The 16009-nt window shown below is 44.0% G+C and overlaps 1 pseudogene; it reads right to left on the minus strand.

Moving 5' to 3' along the window:
• Window positions 1-9404: 9404 nt before the first annotated feature.
• LOC129856102 (zinc finger CCCH domain-containing protein 13-like) overlaps window positions 9405-16009 on the minus strand; it is a 7632-nt pseudogene continuing 1027 nt past the window's right edge.

Consider the following 16009-nt stretch of genomic DNA (forward strand, 5'->3'; position numbering starts at 1 on the left):
ATCGGGTTAATTTTGTGGATGACTTCTTCTTCTTCTTTTATGAGGTTTAACGGCGGTTGGCATCCAATTTGTTTCATTACCGCCACCTACTAGACTGGAGTACAACTCCCTTATACTTTACTTGAAAAAGAAAAATGTACTAAATAAGTACCCTACCATCTAACACTATACTCACAAATTTCAAAATTATAGGAAATCAAATTAACACCCCTCCTACTCCACTAATTGAATGTATTTATTCCTACCTCATGTCATCTAACAAAGGATGGGACATCACCACTTAACACATCCTGTGACTCTTCTGCTATCAAGTCTCGCACACCGAAATACCTCTCTGCAGCTGCCACCACAACCTCAATTTTCGGACACTTCTGATCTATCCCTGCAGTACAATTAATAACCATTGCTATAAATGCTAAAAATCCAATCTTACTGACAATTAAAACATTCCACTACTTTCCCCAATACTACACATTCCTTTGTCTCATGCCCTTCTGCACATTTTTCACACCTTGGACCCTTCCTTCTACACACTGCTGCCACATGCCCATAAGCTTGACACCTGTAACATCTTAATGTATTCGGCACATACACTCGTACAGGATATATCCTAACTTCACTTTGTCAGGCAAAGACTCAACTTCAAAACTCAAAATAACAGACAATGACTCTTCTGTTTCCCCACTCTTGCCACCCTATCTGTGTCGCATCAAACGACAAGCATCACATACACCGGAAATCTTTGCCCCCAAACATTTATATCTACTGCTACCCCAGTTATCACTCCTTTCATTTGTGCCCTTTTCTTGAGAACGAAACAATTCACTTTTCTTGCGCCCATTCGTTTTACTTCGAGCGCATTCTTCCTCTGCCCAACAGACACAAACAATTATCACTAGATGACTTCTAGTTACCCTCACCGATTCCACATGACCCAACTCTTTTTTCACCCACAGTGAAACCACAAATGGATCAGCCAAAAGGCAAGAGTCCACTTTTTCTATAAACTTCACTCCTACTGTCACAGACTCTTCTTCATCCTTATCCTCGGTGCATACCTCAGTCTCTGATAACTTTACCGCACCTACCACCTCCGATACTTCACCCTCATTCACTTCCATTTCTCCTCCTGTCTTCAGCTCCCTCTGCTTAGACTTTCTACCATTCTTCTTTGACAAACCATCTCCCTTTTTTCCACTATTTTTATCTGACTCAAGCTCACCCTCTTCTTCCCTCACTCTCTTAGATATTTTCTCCCTCTCTTTTTCCCTCCATTCCTTCTCCGTTTTCCAAGTACACGTCTCCTTATGATAATACGGCCGCTCCATCCCTGACACCCATCTTGTACTTGCTTTCTCTAAGGACTCCATTTTCCCTTGTGGAGTTCTGCTCATGTCCCCAATAATGTGCCTACAACAACGCAGCTGGGCCTTCCAACCTTCCAATACAATTCACACCAGTCCACTTCCTCGGAAATCTCCCACTAGCAAAGCCAGGAAGTAACAACCTTTTGGGGATGACAACCTTCCAAATGCTATTTGAAAGATCCTGCTCAAAATAAATACTTTTCCCGACAATAAATCTACATGTGTATTTATTCCTGAAGATTATAATTTTTCCCGTTTCGATGATTGAATATCATGCATTTATGTTTAACAAATACTTAGGACTACACACTATTTTATTGTTCACATGTGAATTGACTTTCAAACATTTTTGACCCCCATATCATTTTACTGTATATATTTTGCACTGGTGTAAACCCATGCTAAATGTGTCTCAAAGTGTTCTGTGGTTCTCCTTGCTTGTTGGCCTTTGGGCTTCAAACTAGTACAGCAACAGCGTTCCTAAGTATTGCAGTAGTTTTCCAGGTCATAGTAGTTTCAGTAGCCCCTCTTTAACCACTTCCATCTCTGACACTTGGAAGCCGAAGTAGGAGAATGGGTGCACTCCACAGCATTGACGCGCGGGCCACGGGGGTCCGGGCGCACCCTGCCAAGGTCGTAGACCCCATGGTTGCCCACTTGTAGAAATGCCCTGGTTGGTTGGGCTTAAAACCGTCCGTCCGTAGGGTTAAGGGATGGCTGAGGTTAGGGTTAGAATGGTTAATGTTAGGGTTAAGGTTAGGATTAGAGTTAGGTTTAGGTAGGTTTTTCAAGGTCTGTTTGTAAACGGAAGTTGAAAGCATAGTTCAACCTAGGAGTTACTCCCCATCGTATCCTTCTTTTTTGGCTCCATGTTGTCTATGTATTTACTTCCTTGTCCGTCTGTCTTTTTGTCCTGGATGTTTTCAATCATGAGTATAATTAAGAGTTATTCCCTTCCAGGATCCTAGCTCCCAATTATACCATGTCTAGTCAAATCCAGCTGGATTTATTACCCTTCCGGGTTGGAGCGAGCGGTCGCATACTACTTCGCTCCGCAGGTAGTATAACTTTTCATTACATTTCATTACATTTCATTATAGTACAACGGTTTGATTTGTCTAATCTTAGCAATTTCTTCTTAGCTAGCTACATAGCCGTCTTTGTATCAAAGATAATTGCGCAACTATCGTATTTCGTCGTCCTAACGTAGTCTACACTGCTATCTGCCCAGCAGCTAGCCAGCTAGCAAACGTCCACCGTCTACCGAATAGCAGCACTGTAGAAACTATTACACTCAACGGAACGACTTGATTAGTGTAGTGTTAGTGTTAGCTAGCTACATAGTTGTCTTTGCTGTCTTCGTATCCAAGATAATTGTGTAGTTTAGAGTGTGTAGTTCTAGAGTGATTATCTTAATTTACCGAGGTTAGCTAGCCAGCTATTTGTCGTCCTTAACGTAGGAGACACTGCTAGCTAGCCAACAGCTAGCCAACGTCTACCGAATAGAACTTAACAACCCGGTCGCATTCCGCTTCGCTCCACAGGTAGTATCACATTTTCATTTCATTTCATTACAGTACAACGGTTTGATTTGTTTGATCGTAGCTAGCTACATAGCCGTCTTTGTATCAAAGATAATTGTGTAGTCTAGAGCGATTTTCTAGGTTAGCTAGCCAGCTATTGTCGTTCTTTTAACGCAACGTAACGTAATCAACACTGCTAGCTAGCCAGCTAGCCCCCGAATAGCAGCACTGTAGAAACTATTACACTCAACGGAACGACTTGATTAGTGTAGTGTGAATAACGCAGCCACTGCCAGCTAGCCTACAAAGTCAACAACGCAGCCACTGCCAGCTAGCCTACTTCAGCAGTACTGTATCATTTTAATCATTTTAGTCAATAAGATTCTTGCTACGTAAGCTTAACTTTCTGAACATTCGAGACGTGTAGTCCACTTGTCATTCCAATCTCCTTTGCATTAGCGTAGCCTCTTCTGTAGCCTGTCAACTATGTGTCTGTCTATCCCTGTTCTCTCCTCTCTGCACAGACCATACAAACGCTTCACACCGCGTGGCCGCGGCCACCCTAACCTGGTGGTCCCAGCGCGCACGACCCACGTGGAGTTCCAGGTCTCCGGTAGCCTCTGGAACTGCCGATCTGCGGCCAACAAGGCAGAGTTCATCTCAGCCTATGCCTCCCTCCAGTCCCCCGACTTCTTGGCACTGACGGAAACATGGATCACCACAGATAACACTGCTACTCCTACTGCTCTCTCTTCGTCCGCCCACGTGTTCTCGCACACCCCGAGAGCTTCTGGTCAGCGGGGTGGTGGCACCGGGATCCTCATCTCTCCCAAGTGGTCATTCTCTCTTTCTCCCCTTACCCATCTGTCTATCGCCTCCTTTGAATTCCATGCTGTCACAGTTACCAGCCCTTTCAAGCTTAACATCCTTATCATTTATCGCCCTCCAGGTTCCCTCGGAGAGTTCATCAATGAGCTTGATGCCTTGATAAGCTCCTTTCCTGAGGACTGCTCACCTCTCATAGTTCTGGGCGACTTTAACCTCCCCACGTCTACCTTTGACTCATTCCTCTCTGCCTCCTTCTTTCCACTCCTCTCCTCTTTTGACCTCACCCTCTCACCTTCCCCCCTACTCACAAGGCAGGCAATACGCTCGACCTCATCTTTACTAGATGCTGTTCTTCCACTAACCTCATTGCAACTCCCCTCCAAGTCTCCGACCACTACCTTGTATCCTTTTCCCTCTCGCTCTCATCCAACACTTCCCACACTGCCCCTACTCGGATGGTATCGCGCCGTCCCAACCTTCGCTCTCTCTCCCCCGCTACTCTCTCCTCTTCCATCCTATCATCTCTTCCCTCTGCTCAAACCTTCTCCAACCTATCTCCTGATTCTGCCTCCTCAACCCTCCTCTCCTCCCTTTCTGCATCCTTTGACTCTCTATGTCCCCTATCCTCCAGGCCGGCTCGGTCCTCCCCTCCCGCTCCGTGGCTCGACGACTCATTGCGAGCTCACAGAACAGGGCTCCGGGCAGCCGAGCGGAAATGGAGGAAAACTCGCCTCCCTGCGGACCTGGCATCCTTTCACTCCCTCCTCTCTACATTTTCCTCTTCTGTCTCTGCTGCTAAAGCCACTTTCTACCACTCTAAATTCCAAGCATCTGCCTCTAACCCTAGGAAGCTCTTTGCCACCTTCTCCTCCCTCCTGAATCCTCCTCCCCCTCCCTCCCCCTCCTCCCTCTCTGCAGATGACTTCGTCAACCATTTTGAAAAGAAGGTCGACGACATCCGATCCTCGTTTGTCAAACGACACCGCTGGTTCTGCTCACACTGCCCTACCCTGTGCTCTGACCTCTTTCTCCCCTCTCTCTCCAGATGAAATCTCGCGTCTTGTGACGGCCGGCCGCCCAACAACCTGCCCGCTTGACCCTATCCCCTCCTCTCTTCTCCAGACCATTTCCGGAGACCTTCTCCCTTACCTCACCTCGCTCATCAACTCATCCTTGACCGCTGGCTACGTCCCTTCCGTCTTCAAGAGAGCGAGAGTTGCACCCCTTCTGAAAAAACCTACACTCGATCCCTCCGATGTCAACAACTACAGACCAGTATCCCTTCTTTCTTTTCTCTCCAAAACTCTTGAACGTGCCGTCCTTGGCCAGCTCTCCTGCTATCTCTCTCAGAATGACCTTCTCGATCCAAATCAGTCAGGTTTCAAGACTAGTCATTCAACTGAGACTGCTCTTCTCTGTATCACGGAGGCGCTCTGCACTGCTAAAGCTAACTCTCTCTCCTCTGCTCTCATCCTTCTAGACCTATCGGCTGCCTTCGATACTGTGAACCATCAGATCCTCCTCTCCACCCTCTCCGAGTTGGGCATCTCCGGCGCGGCCCACGCTTGGATTGCGTCCTACCTGACAGGTCGCTCCTACCAGGTGGCGTGGCGAGAATCTGTCTCCTCACCACGTGCTCTCACCACTGGCGTCCCCCAGGGCTCTGTTCTAGGCCCTCTCCTATTCTCGCTATACACCAAGTCACTTGGCTCTGTCATAACCTCACATGGTCTCTCCTATCATTGCTATGCAGACGACACACAATTAATCTTCTCCTTTCCCCCTTCTGATGACCAGGTGGCGAATCGCATCTCTGCATGTCTGGCAGACATATCAGTGTGGATGACGGATCACCACCTCAAGCTGAACCTCGGCAAGACGGAGCTGCTCTTCCTCCCGGGGAAGGACTGCCCGTTCCATGATCTCGCCATCACGGTTGACAACTCCATTGTGTCCTCCTCCCAGAGCGCTAAGAACCTTGGCGTGATCCTGGACAACACCCTGTCGTTCTCAACTGACATCAAGGCGGTGGCCCGTTCCTGTAGGTTCATGCTCTACAACATCCGCAGAGTACGACCCTGCCTCACACAGGAAGCGGCGCAGGTCCTAATCCAGGCACTTGTCATCTCCCGTCTGGATTACTGCAACTCGCTGTTGGCTGGGCTCCCTGCCTGTGCCATTAAACCCCTACAACTCATCCAGAACGCCGCAGCCCGTCTGGTGTTCAACCTTCCCAAGTTCTCTCACGTCACCCCGCTCCTCCGCTCTCTCCACTGGCTTCCAGTTGAAGCTCGCATCCGCTACAAGACCATGGTGCTTGCCTACGGAGCTGTGAGGGGAACGGCACCTCAGTACCTCCAGGCTCTGATCAGGCCCTACACCCAAACAAGGGCACTGCGTTCATCCACCTCTGGCCTGCTCGCCTCCCTACCACTGAGGAAGTACAGTTCCCGCTCAGCCCAGTCAAAACTGTTCGCTGCTCTGGCCCCCCAATGGTGGAACAAACTCCCTCACGACGCCAGGACAGCGGAGTCAATCACCACCTTCCGGAGACACCTGAAACCCCACCTCTTTAAGGAATACCTAGGATAGGATAAAGTAATCCTTCTCACCCCCCCCCTTAAAAGATTTAGATGCACTATTGTAAAGTGGCTGTTCCACTGGATGTCATAAGGTGAATGCACCAATTTGTAAGTCGCTCTGGATAAGAGCGTCTGCTAAATGACTTAAATGTAAAATGTAAATGTAATTTGACTAGAGGTCCGGCCCTCAAGTTGGTTGCTATGTGTCCCTGTCGAGTGGTTAGTCATTGAACTTCCATTGGTTTGAGCAGACAAAAACCCAGAAGGCAAGCTCTCTACGGTTGTCATGCATCCGCCCTTGGAGTTCCGTCCAGCGTCCTTGTAGATACATAGTGGGTTAGGATCAGGCAAACTCCTCGAGTCTCGTAACGTATGAGGATACGGTGTCTCTGTTGATTACCATGTGCCCATACCCGCCATGTCAGTCTGTCACACTTGTACGTTTCGGCAGACAAAAAACCCAAGGAGGAGACCTCCTATACGCTGAATTAACATTCTCTGAGTAAGTTTTAATCCAATATATTTTTGTCAAACTCTTTGGTTTAGTGGTCAAAATAATAGTTGTTTTGAATTGAATGAATCTGCTAACTTCTTACATGTTTTACCGAAGCCAGAAAGACATGCGATGGGTTACGAAAATAGCTCTATTTACAGATTGGTAGCCCCGATTTGAAATCCGACTTCGTACTTGAAAAGCAGACAAGTAGGGGAAGATTTCATATAGCAGACATTTTTTTCTGTAAAATGTTGGGAAAGGGGTCAAAACGGCATTTGTTTGGGAAAGTTTAAAAAACTTTCCCAAACAGCTTTGAATTCTACTTTCAAAGCTGTGGCAAGTTCAGCGTAGTCGTTTTGCATGTGTTGCTGCTGTATACGTGTGTCTATTCAACGTTAGCTTCAACAGGTTAAACCTGTCAGAACCCGTAGTGTTTGGGTAGCTATACAAGGCATCCTCTATCCTCTAGGAACGTGTCAGTATTGTTTGGCTGACCTGGAACGGGGTCAAAGGTGGGGAAGTTTTTCACGAGTTTGTCAAGGCGTTCTGTGCCAAGCGGGGGGAGAGGGTCGACTTCATCCTGTGGGGAAATAGGGGCCGAAAGGCCAAGAGAAGAAGCCAAGCTTTGTCTTTTTTGTCGAAGAGGCGCCATATTACTCTGTGCCGAATGGCCAAGAGGAGAAGACTGAGGGACACATGAGGGAGGCAGTCTGAAACGTTCTATAATCTTCACTCCTTTGAGTACCGAGCTCCGGTTGCTTGGTTGGGTAGTGACCGTTCTGGAATTCCACCAGATGGTACCTAAGGGTGGTATTCTGCTCCATAGTAGAGTCCACTTGAGCGCTTAGAGTACTGATTTTGGACACGTGAGTGTCACACTTGCTCTGTTGCAGCTAGAGGTCTAGAGTACGAAGCGAGAGATTCAGTGATGAGATTTCCTCTTGCTTAGAAATCAATATTTCCATCTTCTTCACCTGAGTTCTCTCATCATTCATTTGGTCAACGACTTCAATGAGTTCTGCTGATTTGTCATCCAACTTAGTCATGGTGTTCATTAATTGATCGTCTTTAGTCTGCAGCATTTGGACTAGAACATTGTTACTTTGAGTAACATTCAACAAAACTGCATGCATGTTATCAAGTTGCGCGCTGCTGTTTGTAGATAACTAGATAAATCTGATGAGTTTCGCGTGGACATCGTCGTATTTCGTTTTGGCTAAATCGAGTTGTTTCTTTAGAAAACTATTATGTTCCTGTAGAAGACGATTTTGTTGACAAGTTTGTGCTTGTTTGTCATCATAAGATTTTTCAATAACTTTTAATTGTTCAGCTTTCAAATGCAGTTCCATAGCTAGCAATATTATTCCCTTTTCTGCTTCTGTCATTCGTTTCCCGGTTCTCTCCACCTGGCCCTTTATGTCTACCGTTTCCTGCTTGTGCTTCATTTGTTCACTGCGGTATTGGATCGATGCTAATCTTGGATGGAAAGACATCAGGGCGAAACTGGAGAGAACCAATCTTGGATGGCAATACATCAGGGCTAAACTGGAGAGAACCTTTACAAGGCCTGCATCCAATGGTTAATTTTAGTGAGCGTTTGTTCGTGATTTCTACTGTTTTTCTGCTAATGGCATAGATAGGGTCGGTATTGCTGTTGAGGTCAGCGATCAATCCTTTTATGCGTTAGGGTTCACTAATTAGCGGGGGAGTGGGGACCACCCCCTCTGATAGCTTGCACATTATTAGAACATTTGAGAGGAAAAATGTTCCTACTTTTTCAAAGTTTGCGTATTTAGTCGTTAAAAGCGGCAAAACGATTTTAATCTATTTATAGACTTTAATGAACAGTCAATACTGCATCAGTAATGTGGGAGTTGGACGTGAATGCATTTGCAAAAGCAAATAGAATTGATTAATCAATGATAATGTTTAATCATACCTGGATAGGCTATCTGTGAATTAAACTTTAATTAACATGAGAAGTTGGTTCATCGAGGTTAATATGGAAAAGTTTAAAATGTCTCATTTAATTGGAAGAACCTGAAAAGGTATGTTCGACAACTTAACTTATTCAATTGAATGAGACGATGATATCCAATCAATTGAGATTGTCTGGATTATCATAAGTGTAACAAGTAGTTCAAATGTGAGGGTACATCCACCACCAGGGTCACTTATCCCTAGGGCTGAAACCACATGGGATTCCCGCGAAGGCGGGACTTCCGCCAGTACTGGGTAGTACTGGGGAGTTGTACTCAATGAGCTTTGCAAAAGCACATTTTATTGATTAATCAATGCTAATGATAAATAAAACATGTATAGGCTATTTGGGAAGTAATCTTTAATTAACCTGAAAGCGTAGCTGTATCAAGGTTAATGTGGAAAAGTTTAAATTGTCTAATTTGTACAAACAAATCAATGTGGATATTACTCAAAATGTCCATTTGAAAAAGGTAAGTCTGGCAATTGTATTTCTTAGTTAAATTGAATGAGACAACAATGTCCAATCATTTGAGATTGGCTGGATATCAGAAGAGTAAACACTTGTTATAAATCTGAGAACATTGGGTGTCACATAGATAAAATAAAATAAATTACTGGCGATTCTTCACCCCCAGGGGTCACTGATCGCTGAAATCAAACAGAAGTACAGAGGGGCGGGACTTCCTTCGCCCAAGACGGAGGAATTTCAACGTGACACGGGGGGGAAAAAATGGCTGCTCTCCCTTTGTTATCTTTAGCATCTCATGTACAGCTAGCTGTTAATATACTGTTTCAAGTACACAAGAGGATAATTTACACTTCGGGAAGGGGGTTTACTCTTGACCTCTCACATTCAACCCATTTGGCATTCTTCTTTGCTAGCCCTATATAACCGGGACGCGCTATAATTTTAAAAAGGGATACGCCTGTGGCCTACCCACGCTGTCAGAGAGCGGTCAACGAATATATCTATCCTAATTATCAGGGGATCTATGCCCTCGCTCTAGAAATTAATACTGACCGAATCACTCGCTCCTGAGACGCGAGTGACAGAAATAGTACATGTTTGGCCTGTCGGACTATATCTGGAATTTAACAACTCATACTACTCTGACGTCATCAGATACGCAACACCGGGGACAACTTCTATGGTTACACAGACACACCAAAATCCTTCCAACGTCTCTATTCGTATACAAAACGATCTGTTTGCTTAGTAATCTGTTTGCACAATTCATATATATATGTACACATACATATCTTTTTAAAATATATTTTCCTTTATTATTTTTTACTAACCCTAATTGGAGTAAACTAATGGATAAACTAATGGACAAAAACACTTAGGCTTCTACTTCCAGCTTATAAAAACTGTACGTTATACGGACACAATGCACCTTATCTTTTGTTTGTTTTTAATCCCTCCCATCCATCCACTCCTACTCCCGCTCTCCCTCACTGGGACTCCGGGGCGCCAGGCTGCCCAGCATTACGCACACCTGCTTCCCTCGTCACGGACATCAGCAATTCATTGGACTCACCTGTACTCAATCACCTGTGTAATTACCTCCCCTATATTTGTCTGTTCCCCAGCTCTGTTCCCCGCTTTAGCATTAATTGTCTTATGTCGTTGTGTTACCAGGTTCTGACACTGTTCCTGTCATGTTCCACAGCTGTGGAAAAATTAAATGTTCACTCTCCGTACATGCTTATCATCATCATCATCATCATCATCATCGTCGGTTCCTACAGAATGCTGAAGCCGCCAAATGAAGCATCAGGGATTGCTGGCTTTTCGGTTGGTGGTGACGTTGGGTCCGGCGGCCGCCACCAATGGAAAATTGTCCATGTAAAAAAACCTCTGATTTAAGATGAATAATATCCGACAATACCTTTTTAATTCATAAACATTTTTGCATCATAACACTGAAGTGTAAGGGGCCTCCAATTGGATCCTGTTTCAGTAATGATGAAATCAGACATTCTTGTTGAGTATCTGATATCTACCATTTTTGTAGGAGTGGTTAAAACATGCTAATGACGGTCCTCTGAGTATATCAACAAATGTTGTGCCGGAGTGTTGTGCCGTGATTGGCTCAGTGTTCTGTCACTCATGGGGACACTATGTCACCACCAAGTCTAAGGGTAGAGCTACAAAATTCAAGCCCCTTGGGTGCTGCCATAGAGTTACATTAGAAGTGCTCATCCAAGAAGGCTCAAGGTCATTGGCCACAGATAAAATGACGTCAAATCACATATCTACAGTAGCTTTGATTGGACATGTCAACATCATACTTTCAAAATCTTAGCTAGCAGTCATGAATTAAGTCAACAATCTACTGGCAAATCCTTTTTAATCCTTGTCATATGATGAGAAATTATAGATAAAACGTATCGGTGCTCGCAAATTCAACAATGAATGAATGGTTTGTAAGGAATCAGTGGCTAACTGCAAGCATTGCAAAGCAACCATAAGCCTGCTATTCAGTGGAGTGGATGTGTGGTCCCAAGTCTAAGATTAAGGGTCTCTTTTCCTAGTTTAAAATGATAAACATTCAACATCGGCTATGTTGTCAATAAAGCATGATTTGTGCTGTGCTCAAAACAACTGTTAACTCGGAATTGCAAAATCTGAGTTTTGTGAGTTCAAGACAAATGGGAACTCGGGAAAAACGAGCTGCGACTGACTGGGAAAATATTTTTTGAACGGTCATCCAATTCGGCATTGTAAATACGGAACTCAGGCTTCTTTCTAGAGCTAAGACCTGAAGATCAATGACGTCATCATGATTGTTGGAGTTCCCAATTGTCTTGAAAGCACCATCAATCCAGAAGAATGCTAGACTTTGATGACAAAGTTGGATGACAAAATTTGCCCACGAAGGACTGCCGCGCCACCTTCCTGTTCAAGTGAGCACAGCGCAACAAGGTGAGTCCAAAAATGTATTGTATGCTGTTGCGTAAATGATGTAATATGCCAGAGAGATATGTATACTGTAGCTAAGAAAGTATGTTGTGTAGTAAGCTGTTAGTAGCCCACGCGCCTCTGTAACCGGTGTGAAATGGTTAGCGGGGTGCGCACTAATAACATTTCAATCGACGACGTCACTCGCTCTGATTGCCTCTTATCCGCTTGTCATCCCCTTATGGCATAGCTTGTACATCTCAATTGTCAGTAGAAACCACATTTGTTTAAGCAAGTCAGCCATATTAGCTATGTTTTTTTAAAGGCAGTTAAATGAGGCTGAATGGACTGTTTCTCTGCCAGCCAAGGCTCCGCTGAGGTATAACAGTGGTAGGGTGTTGGGACTGCTGTTGGGACAGCTTTATGTAGGCCCTAACAGTTTGTGGGCACCGTTTGTCACCTTTATAGTGCAATTAATGTATTGTTTTGTGTTGTGTAGTGGCTTTGTTGGCATGCATCCCACATTTAAATTGTTTTGCCCTACCAAGATTTACATGCTAAAATCTCCACTGGAGCCATGTCTGTTTATGGTCCAATAACATACTGTAACGACCCTGGGTTTATAAGCGCGGAAATCGACTCTGCCGCTCGAGCATGCTTTTGCGGCACAGTCGATAGCGCGCCGGACCTCGGGCTAGGAGGTCGAGGGTTCGAGACCTGCTCCCTGCCTGTTTCATTACAATAGTAAAACATCATCCGTCTACTTTGCGAATCTGTTTGGACAATTTGCACATTCAGATCAAAATGATTGTTAATTAATACATTACCCCTTTTGAGTTTCTTTGCCCATGGGATAAGTATCCCCCCCCGTCCTTTTCCCACATAACTTTATCTAAAATTGTTGAATAAGACTTTCTCCATATCATTGATTTTCAGCCCCTCTGAAAGGTGGTAGGTATACATTTCAGAAAAGTAGGCCAATTGTCGTAGTAATTCATGTACTATCCTCACCATTGTGCCTTTTCTACATCTACCTTTAAGTAAGCAGGAAAGGAGGTTTCAAATCAAAGGCAACAACACAAAGTGTGCATTCAGATTTGCTTATGCGGGAAAGACGTAGAGAGAGCTTAGAACAAGAATCACGTAACACAGGAGTGTTTCTTGCTGTGCATTTTTGCCAGGCAAAGCGCAGCTTGGGCATTGAACATGTGAAAATGCAACATGGGGGGGAGATATTGACAATTTCCTCCTGAGACGAGAGTCCTTTTGGATAAATTTCCACAACATCTGTCTCTAAGAGGTCTAAACGAGGAACTAGACATAAAACCTTTTCCATAAAATGTGTTCTGCTGTTTTCCCTATACATCATGTCATGATTAATGCATTTGTCTCACCCATTTTGTATTTATTGCACACCTCCAGTGAGTTTGGAAAGTATTTAGACCCCTTGACTTTTTCCACATTTTGCTACATTACAGCCTTATTCTAAAATGTATCAAATTATTTTTTTCCCTCATCAATCTACACACATTACCCCATGATGACAAAGCGAAATCAATTAAAAAAATTGGCATTAGTATTTAGACCCTTTATTCAGTAGTTTGTTGAAGCACTTTTGGCAGCGATTACAGCCTTGAGTCTTCTTGGGTTTTACGCTACAAGCTTGGCACACCTGTATTTGGGGAGTGTTTCGCAATCTTCTCTGCAGATCCTCTCTTCTCTGTCAGGTTGGATGGGGAGCATCGCTGCACAGCTATTTGCAGGTCTCTCCAGAGATGTTTGATCGTGTTCAAGTCCGGGCTCTGGCTTGGCCACTCAAGGACATTCAGAGACTTGTCCCGAAGCCACTTCTGCGTTGTCTTGGCTGTGTGCTTAGGGTCGTTGTGCTGTTGGACGATGAACCTTCACCCCAGTCTGAGTTCCTGAGGATCTCTCTGGACTTTGCTCCGTTCATCTTTCCCTCGATCCTGACTAGTCTCCCAGTCCCTCCCGCAGAAAAACATCCCCACAGCACGATGCTGCCACCACCATGCTTCACCTTAGGGATGATGCCAGGTTTCCTCCAGACGTGAATTTACCACACGTGGACTCCAATCAAGTTGTACAAACATCTCAAGGATGATCAATGGAAACAGAATGCACTTTAATTTCCAGTCTCATAGTAAACGGTCTGAATACTTATGTAAATAAGTTATTTATGTTTTTTATTTTTAAAACATTTGCAAAAAATTCTAAAAAATAATGTTTTTGCTTATGGGGTATTGTGTGTAGATTGATGAGGAAAAACATTTATTTAATCCATTTTAGAATAAGGCTGTAACGTAACAAAATGTGGAAAAAGTCAAGGGGTCTGAATACTTTTCTAATGTACTGTATCCATAACAATTATGCCAGCTTATTCATGATTTCAACTGGCTAAGAAACGCTGTCCTGATGAAGACAGCATGTCTGTCGAAATGTTGGTTATTAGGTTATTCAATTATTGCATCTGATCTCCTGGAGTGTGCGGCTCTCCTTTTCTTTTTCAAGTGTTCTACTCCGCTAGCCAGTACCTCGCCTAAACAGGTGTGCGTTTCTTTTGCCTCCTGAGAAATGCTGCCTGTTTGTCTCGTCCCGACTCCCGACACGTTCATTACTATGGGACAGCTGACGACCGAATTTCAGTATTGAAACAATGTTGCAAATGTCAGAAAGACAGACAGCAAGATTTATACAAATCCCTGCTGTTGAAAAAAAACTTTAGTCTAAAAGAAATGTGAGATAATGTCTAGATGATTTTTATAGTGGAGATCAAGTTCATAAATTGCCTGGCTGGGCTGATGAGGCAGTGGATTGCGCGGTCAGATGGAACAGGCATTTTAGCTTCATAGATTTTATTTTTTCTCTGAACAGTTGATGTTGAGATGTGTCTGTTTCTTGAACCCTGTGAAGCATTTATTTAGGCTGCAATTTCTGAGGCTGCTAACTCTAATGAACTTCTCCTCTGCAGCAGAGGTAACTCTGGGTCTTCTATTCCTGTGGCGGTCCTCATGAGACCGAGTTTCATCATAGCGCTTGATGGTTTTTGCGACTGCACTTGAAGAAACTTTGAAAGTTCTTGACATTTTCCACATTGACTGACCTTCATTTCTGTTTGCTTATTTGAGCTGTTCTTGCCATAATATGGACTTGGTATTTTACCAAATAGGGCAAATACCACCCCTACCTTGTCACAACACAATTGATTTGCTCAAATGCATTAAGAAGGAAAGAAATTCCACAAATTAACTTTTAATAAGGCACACCTGTTAATTGAAATGCATTCCAGGTGACTACCTCGTGAAGATGGTTGAGAGTGTGCAATGCTGTCATCAAGGCAAAGGGTGGCTATTTGAAAAATCTAGATATAGAATATATTTAGATTTTTTGTACACTTTTTTTGGTTACTACATGATTCCATATGTGTTATTTCATAGTTTTGATGTCTTCACTATTATTCTACAATGTAGAAAATAGTCAAAATAAAGCAAACCCTTGAATGAGTAGGTATTCTAAAACTTTTGAATATGTGCAAACAGAGATTTGCAAGCAAGGAGAGAGAGACTTGGACAATAGCTTCCCAAAAAGTTTTACTAAGGGAAAAAAAAGCTTGCCTACTAGCCATAAGAGAAAGAAATGTAAACTTACCCACCATGACAAGTAACAGCTGAGCAAGTTTAAATGTCTTTCTTTCATGACAAGTAACAGCGCAAGTGGTAACCTGGTAACACACGCTGCTGACAGATGGTTGTGCCAGCACGCCCATGTGAGCTGTAACCAACCAGTGTAGAGTAGCCTATATTGGTCTATAAAAACCTAATCTGATTGGTTAGAAGAAACAGGTTCCACTTCCAAGAGCTCCTGCTCTCTTTCTCAATTCATTTAAATTCAATGAGCTTTATTGGCATGGGAATCATATTTTAACATTGCCCAAGCAAGTGAAATAGATAATAAACAAAACAATCAATCAAAAATCAACAGTTAACATTACACTCACAAACGTTCCAAAGGAAAAGAGGCATTTCTCTCTCTCTCTCTGTCTCTCTGTCTCTCTGTCTCTCTGTCTCTCTGTCTCTCTGTCTCTCTGTCTCTCTGTCTCTCTGTCTCTCTGTCTCTCTGTCTCTCTGTCTGTCTCTGTCTCTCTCTCTCTCTCTCTCTCTCTCTCTCTCTCTCTCTCTGTCTCTCTCTCTCTCTCTCTCTCTGTCTCTCTCTCTCTCTCTCTGTCTCTCTCTCTCTCTGTCTCTCTCTCTCTCTCTCTCTGTCTCTCTCTCTCTCTGTCTCTCTCTCTCTCTCTCTGTCTCTCTCTC

The sequence above is a fragment of the Salvelinus fontinalis genome, chromosome 5 (assembly GCF_029448725.1).
Source record: "Salvelinus fontinalis isolate EN_2023a chromosome 5, ASM2944872v1, whole genome shotgun sequence".
Classification (NCBI taxonomy): Eukaryota; Metazoa; Chordata; class Actinopteri; order Salmoniformes; family Salmonidae; genus Salvelinus; species Salvelinus fontinalis.